Source organism: Carlito syrichta, unplaced genomic scaffold, assembly GCF_000164805.1.
Source record: "Carlito syrichta isolate Samal-C Ts95f unplaced genomic scaffold, Tarsius_syrichta-2.0.1 Scaffold47086, whole genome shotgun sequence".
Lineage (NCBI taxonomy): Eukaryota > Metazoa > Chordata > Mammalia > Primates > Tarsiidae > Carlito > Carlito syrichta.
In genome coordinates, this window is record NW_006991182.1 from 87,859 (window position 1) to 95,953 (window position 8,095).

General features: G+C 40.6%; 1 protein-coding gene across 2 annotated transcripts in view; it reads left to right on the plus strand.

Moving 5' to 3' along the window:
* The window catches only part of MGA (MGA, MAX dimerization protein), a 107,329-nt gene that overhangs the window by 12,953 nt on the left and 86,281 nt on the right, over positions 1–8,095 (plus strand). The gene's annotated exons all lie outside the window — the stretch shown is intronic.

An 8,095-nucleotide genomic window follows, 5' to 3' on the forward strand; every position in this document is an offset into this window, starting at 1 on the left:
ACCTCAGCCTCCCAAAGGCGCGGGATTACAGGCTGAGCCACCGAGCTCGGCTAGTGCTAATGGTAATCTGTATTTGCAGCTGCTCCCTGGAGCTGGCATCACTACCTCAGCTCCACCTCAGATCAACAGGCATTAGATTCTTGTTAGGAGCATGCAACCTAGATCCCTTGCATGCGCAGTTCACAGTTAGGATTCATGCTCCTGAGAGAACCTAAAGCTGCTGATCTGACAGGAGGTGAATCTCAGGTGGGTACTGCAAGTTATCGGGAGGGATTGTAAATACAGATGAAGGTTTGCAGGCTTGCTTGCCACTCACTTGTTGTGTGACCTGTAGGTTGGGGACCCCTGCTATAGACATTGATAAGTGTAAACCACTGTAAGGTATACTAAGCTGGTTTTTCTTTCTGTGCAGTGACAAATCATTTTTCTATAATGAATATCAGTTGTGTTCAGGATCCATAATTGTAGACTAGTTGAATAACTTATCAGAATGGGGATCTTTTATTCATAGATATTTAGAATGGTCCTTGATATCCATGGGGGACCACCTGTGGATACCAAAAGCTGACAGTGCTCAAGTCCCTTATATAAAGTGGTGTGGTATTGGCATGTGACCTATACACATCCACTTGTATACTTTAAATCATCTCTAGATTACTTATAATACCTAATACAATGCCTACATATCCCTTCATTTGCATGAATTCAGTGTTATACTCAGTGTGTAAGAAATTCAAATTTTGGTTTTTGTGAAACCTTGTGAAATTCTCTCTCTTCCCTGCCTCTCTCCTCCCACAGAGTATTTTGGATCTGTGGTTGATTTTGTCCATGGATATAGAATCCTCAAACATGAAGGGCTAACTGTATAGGCAATTTAGGATTACAGTCAGCTTTCTGTGTATGTAGGGGGAGGTTGGTTCCAGGATACCAAAATCTGAAGATACTCAAGTCCCTCAGTTGACCCTTCATATCTGTGGATTCAGAACCAGTGGGTATGGAGGGCCAACTGTAATTGAGAAAAGGGAGAGAAATAGCCCCAAATAATAGCATAAACAAAACTTACCAAAATAAGGTACATGTAGATTTAAAGTAAGCTTATTTATGTCTAATATTTATGAATTTGCCCAACTAAAAAACAAGCCAAAGGTTATTATTTCTTAAAATATCATGATTACTTTTTCTTTTTCAAAAAGTGCATGTGGCATAAATGAACCTTTGTACTTCTTTTTTTTTTTGAGTTGGAGTCTCACTCCGTCACCCAGACTTGGAGTGCAGTGGCCGCTCCCGGCCACCGCAGCCTCGACCTGTTGGGCTCCGGCGATCCTTCCGCTCAGCCTTCCAAGTGGCTGAAACTACAGGCGCGTGCTAACACGTCCGGCTAATTTTTTGATTTACTGTAGAGATGAGGTCTTGCCAAGTTGCCCAGGCGGGTCTCGAACCCGCGGTCTCAGGCAATCCACTCACCTCAGCCTCCCAAAGCGCGGGATTATAGGCTGAGCCACCGAGCCCGGCTCCTTTGTACTTCCTGATCAGCATCTTCTTATTTCCCTCCACCTTCTGGCAATCACCTCTACTCTCTACTTTTATGAATACTTTGCAGTTTTTGTTTTTCTTGTTTGGCTTATTTCACTTAGTATAATATATTCCAGGCCCATCTATATTGTTACCACTGATGGGATTTCTTTTTAAAGGCAGCATAGTATTTCATTGAAAAAATACACAGTTGGTCTTCTGTATCCCTGAGTTTCTTATCTGTGGATTCAGCCAGCCATAGATTGAAAATATTCAGGAAAAAAAATTGCATCTATATTGCACATATAAACTTTTTTCCTGGTCATTATTCCCTAAACAATTGGTATAATAGCTATAAGCATTTACATGTAGCATTTATGTTTGTATTAAATTTTAGATAGTATTTGCATATAGCATTTACATTTAAATATAGCTTTTACATTGTATTTGATATTATAAGTAAGTTGGAGATGATTTGAAGTATATGGGAGGGTGTACATAGGTAATACGCAAATTCTACACTATTTTATGTCAGGGACTTGAACATCCATGGGTTTTCCTAGAGGCAATCCTCAGCAGATACAGAGGGTTGACTGTATGTACTGTTTTCTATATCCATTTGTCCACAGATTCTTAGGTTGCTTCCATATCTTGACTCTTGTGCATAATGCTGTTGTTTTTTATTTGAACTTGCCTTATTTTATTTTTTTATTTTTTTTGAGTTGGAGTCTCACTCTGTCGCCCACGTTGGAGTGCAGTGGCACACTCACAGCCATCTCAGCATCGATCTGCTGAGGTCCAGCAATCTTTCCGCCTCAGCCTTCCAAGTAGCCAGAACTATAGGCACACGCTACCACACCCAGCTAATTTTTTATTTATTGTAGAGACAAGGTCTCGCCAAGTTGCCCGGGCTGGTCTCGAGCGCATGGGCTCAGGCAGTCCACTCACCTTGGTCTCCCAAAGTGCTGGGATTACAGGCTGAGCCAGTGCCCAGCCTTGCCTTATTTTGAACATTAGAACCCAAGTGTAGTGAAAGTAAGTCTCTGCCCACTACTTTCTTACTTAAAGATAATAAGATAGCATGAACAGATAGTAAATTGTATCCCACTAACAGCTACTGTTCTTTGCATTTGGGATTCCCGTTCTTGTAAATTCCCCTTGCCTTGTCTATGGGTAAGTTAGTGCTTTCCTTTTGTTTTTGCAGGGAGAATGAATGCTATTCACTGTACAGAGTTTATTGTAATGGAAAAATTTTGTAAATTTTTTACTTTTTGAGAGAGGGTCTCTTGTTTAGGTTGGAGTGTAGTGGTATGATCCTGGCTTGCTGCAGCCTCAAAGTCCTGGGCTTAAGTGATCCTCCTGCCTCAGCCTCTTGAGTAGCTGAGACTACAGACGTGCATCACCATCGCCAGATAATTTTTTTATTTTTATTTTTCTTTGTAGAGATGAGGTTGGCTAGGCTGGTCTCAAATTCCTGGACTCGAACAATCCTCCTGCCTCAGCATCCTAAAGTGCTAGGATTATAAGCATGGGTCAACGTACTTGGCTGGAAAGTTTTTTTCACTTTATACTTTTTGCTGTGATTTTCTCTTTAGTTGCAACTAGTGGATGCCATCTTTAATACTTGATTCTCCAACTTCAGCTTAATCATCTTGATTTAAACAGTTGGACACAAATTGTAATATTTTTACCCTCATTATCTAGAAGCAGTTTAAATCTACCCTTGGATGATTGGGAATTTACCATTAACGTTCCTTTGGAGTCCAGGGTCTGAAGGAATTGTTAACTGAAAGGGTCAGGTGTGTTTTTTTTGAAACAGACAGCAGCTGTTGGGATTACATGTTGAACTTTTGGTTTGAATAGATCAAGAGAATGGTTCAGACTTAATAACATAAAAGTCTCTCTGTTGGCTGGGCACATTGGCTCATGCTTGTAATCCTAGCACTTTGGGAGGCTGGGCTGAGAGGATTGCCTGAGGCCACGGGTCCGAGACCAGCCTGGGCAACTTGGCAAGGTCTCATCTCTACCATAAATTTTTAAAAAATTGGCCGAGTGTGGTAGCGCGCAGCTGTAGTTTCAGCTACTTCGAAGGCTGAGGCAGAAGGATCACCTGAGCCCAGCAGCTGGGGTGGCTGTGAGCATACATGCCACTGCACTCCAACCTGGGCCATGGAGTGAGATTCCAACTTCAAAAAAAAAATTATGTCTGTCACTGAAGGGAGAAAAACAACTTGAGTCATGCTCCAAGAAATAGCATTATCTTCATGTGTGAAAATATTATTTAGTTATATGCAGACTGTGTCTCCAAATGCTTGATTTGAGAGTAAAAATTGTTTTAAGACAAGAGTTGGCCAAATCTGGCCTGTGGCCTGTTTTTGTGTGTATGTAAGAGTATGTGACAGTGACAGAGACCATATGATGCTTGCAAAGCCTAGAATATTTACTATCTGTCCCTTTATAGAACAGATTTGCCTACCTCTGATAATAAGGTTTCAAAATCGTAAATATATATATAACTTCCTTATATTCCAGTTTCTGACCAGTTACTGAAATATGATTGCTCTATCATTCTACTTTGTTTTAGCTATTGTTATCAGTGAATTCTCTGTTGATAAATGCACTCATCTTTATTCAGGTTTTGTTTGCTACATTTGATTTTGTTTGACCATTTTCTTCTACTTTAAACTATTTTTTTCCCTTGGCTTCTATCATATCATGTATTCTCCTGTTTTTTTCTTGCTGTCATTCTTACTAAACTGCTTGTAATATATTCAGCTAGTTATTAAATTGATAGTTATTTTCCAATATTATACTCTTGCAGTCTTACCTATGACTTTGTCCTCTTCTTCCATGTAATACTATGTTTAAAGCTAATAATGTCTCTAGCTTGTATCTGTCTCTCCTTTTAGTTCCAGACCTTTAGATCAAAATGACTCCTGGAGCTGGGCATGGTGGCTTACGCCTGTAATCCCAGCACTTTGGGAGGCAGAGGCGAGAGGATTGCCTGAGCCTAGGGTTTCAAGACCAGCCTGGGCAACTTGGCGAGACCTCATCTCTAGCCTAGGGTTTCAAGAACAGCCTGGGTAACTTGGCGAGACCTCGTCTCTACAATAAGTCAAAAAAAATGAGCTGGATGTGGTGGCACGTTCCTGTGGTTCTTGGAAAACTGAGGCAGAAGGCTCACCTGAGCCCAGCAGGTTGAGATTGTAGTGGCCGTGAGCGTGCTACTGCACTCTAGCCTGGTTGACAGAGTGAGACTATTCACAAAAAAACAACAAAACAAAACAAAAAAGCCAAAATGACTCCTGGAATTCTGCCTACAACGTTCGTTGTTATAGCCAACTCCACCTGGATTTTTTCTGCCCTTTTGTATTGGCTATCACTTTCATTCAAATTGGGAACCTCTTCGTCTCCCTCTGCAAACTGGTTAATTCCTTCTCCTGTTGGTGGACATTGGGTTGTTGACTATTATGAATAAAGCTACTATGAATATTCTTGTACATGTCTTTTGATGGACATATCACTAATTTCTCTTTGTTATATATTTAGGAATAGAATTTCGGGGTCATACAGTAGGCATACCTATAGTACTATGATACTGTCAGAGGTTTTCAAAATGATTGTACCAATTTATGCTTCCATCAACAATGAATGAGCATTCCATATTCGTCAACACATGTGATATTGTCTTTTTGTTGTTAGCTATCCTTATCTCACTGCCTTTAGAGGCTTCTAATTCCATGAATGAATGACTGCTTATTTAAAATTTGTATTTTTGTCCTCCCCTTTTTTGCATATTTACCCCTTTCTTTTTAAAACAAAAGTTCTAGTTGTAGAGGGCAGAATTAATTCATACTGTTGTTTATATGACTGTCTTTCAGACCTTTGGAAAAAAATTATTTATAGCCTTTCAAGGTTTTTGTTCTTCTTTATTCAGTTATTTACCAAACATAACTGAAAACTTTTCTGGGCTCCAAATAAAAGAAATTTCTGCATCATGAACGTTCACATAATTTCAGTCTGTGCATTCACAGATCATTCATCTTTTCTTTGTGACATGGTTTTCAGATATTTTTCCATTTGATTGATTGTACACTGCCATGGTTACACCTGGGGTCTCTGGCACATACACTTTTCTCCCCAAAAAAGTTATCAGAATGTGAGTGAGAGTGATATTAGAGAAGCACTCTGGTTTAAATAAAGGAAATAAAAGAATTAAGAAATATGTTAATATTATGAACAATTTTGCAAAAATAAGTGTTCTAGAATCTTGCTTTTTTCCTCAATATTGTGACTTCTGTGTCAGTCGTTTTTAAAGGGCTATACTAGTATCCATAAGGTGGATTTAGTTAGTCCTCTTTTGGAGTTGTTTCAGTTTTTTAGCCATCGTAAATAATGCTTTAGTAAAATTCCTTATGCACATTTTCTTTTGCAAATACAGGGATCAGATTTTAGGAATGGAATTGCCTGGGTTCAGGGAACACAGATTTTACATTTTGATTCATTGCTAAATTACGTTCTAAAAGGTTGTAACAATTTATATTCCTACCCAAACTGAGTGAGCCTATCAATTTCTGTACCGTCTTTACTGTTACCATTGTAGTCAAAAACACCATCCCCACTGCATAACATCTAACTTATTTTCCAGCTGCTTTTCTTTATTCTCCAGTCTGTGTTCTACTTAGTAGACATGATCTTTGAAAAATGTGAATCACACTGGGCTCGGTGGCTCAGCGGCTCAGCCTGTAATCCCGCACCTTTGGGAGGCTGAGTTGAGTGGATTGCCTGAGCCTGTGGGTTCGAGACCCGCCTGGGCAACTTGGCGAGACCTCAACTCTGCAATAAATCAAGGCTTCATTCTAGAATAATGAATAATCCGGCCGTGGTAGTACGTGCCTGTAGTTCCAGCTACTTGGAAGGCTGAGGTGGAAGGATCGCTGGAGCCCAGCAGGTCACTGCACTCCAGTCTGGGTGACAGAGTGAGACTCCAACTCAAAAAAAAAAGAAAAATGTGAATCACTAGGAATTATGTTATTCTGCTCTTAAAATTCTTTGGTGGCTTTCCATTGCACTTAGAGGCCGCTTGCTGATCTCTTTAGCCTTTTCTTATACCCATTCATCTTTTTTTTGGGGGGGGGCCTGGATTCTCACTCTTTGTCACCTAGTTTGGAGTACAGTGTCATGCTTACGGCCCCCACAGCCTCGACCTGCTGGGCTCAGGCGATTCTTCTGCCTCAGCCTTCCAAGTAGCAGGAACTATAGATGCACTCCACCACGCCCAGCGAGTTTGTGGTTTATTATAGAGACTAGGTCTCATCAAGTTTCCCAGGATGGTCTTGAACTCCCGGGCTCAGGTAGTCGCCTCACCTCAGCCTCCCAAAGTGCTGGGATTACAGACTGAACCACCGCACCCAGCCCCCATTCATCATTTGATGGGCACTTGGGTAGCCTACCCTTTTGCTAGTGTGAATAATGGAGCTGTGAACGTTGGTATAAAAGTATCTCTTTGAGAATCTACTTTGAATTCTTCTCGATGTATACCCAGAATTGGAATTGCTGGATCATATAATTCTATTTTTAATTTTTTGAGGAACCACCGTACTATACTATTTTCCTTAGCAGCTGCACCATTTTACATTCTCACCAGCAGTACACAAGTGTTCTGATATCTCCACATCTTGACTAACCCTTGTTATTTCTGTTTTTTATTTGTTTTTTAAAATAGTAGCCATCTGGGAAGTTGTATCTCATAATGGTTTTTATTTGCATTTCTCTAATAAATAATTTTTTTTTCCTTTGAAGAGTCAGGCTCTAGCTCTGTTGACCAGGGTGGAGTGCAGTGGGGTGATGATAGCTCACTGCAACCTCGAACTCCTGGGCTCAGGTGATCCTTCTACCATCCTTCTAAGTAGCTGGGACTATAGACAGATGCCACAACATTTGACTAATTAAAATTTATTTTTATTTTTTTGTTTGTTTCAGAGATGGGTTATTGCTATGTTGTCCAGGCTGTTCTCAAACTGCTAACCTGAAGCAGTCCTCTCCCCTCAGCCTTCCAAAGTGTTGGGATTAGAGGTGTGAGCCACCACACCCAGCTAATTAATGTTATTTAGCTATCTTTTCATGTGCTTATTGGCCATTTGTGTAGGGAGAAATGTTTATTTACGTCATTTGCCCATGTGAGAATTGGGTTGTTATTGTTGAGATAGGAGAATTCTTTAAATACTGTGGGTACTAATCTATTAGATAAATGATTTGCATATGTATCTTCCCACTTTGTGGTTTGCTTTCTCCATTCTGTGTTGTCTTTTGATGCATTTGTTCTTAATTTTGATGAAATACAATTTTTCAGCCGGGCTCGGTGGCTCAGCCTGTAATCCCGTACTTTGGGAGGCTGAGGTGAGTGGATTGCCTGATCCTGCGGGTTCGAGACCCACCTGGGCAACTTTGCAAGACCTCAATTCTACAATAAATCAAAAAATCAGCTGGGCATGGTAATAAGTGCCTGTAATTCCGGCTACTCGGAAGGCTGAGGTGAAAGGATCACCAGAGCCCAGCAGGTTGAGGCTGCAGTGGCCGGGAG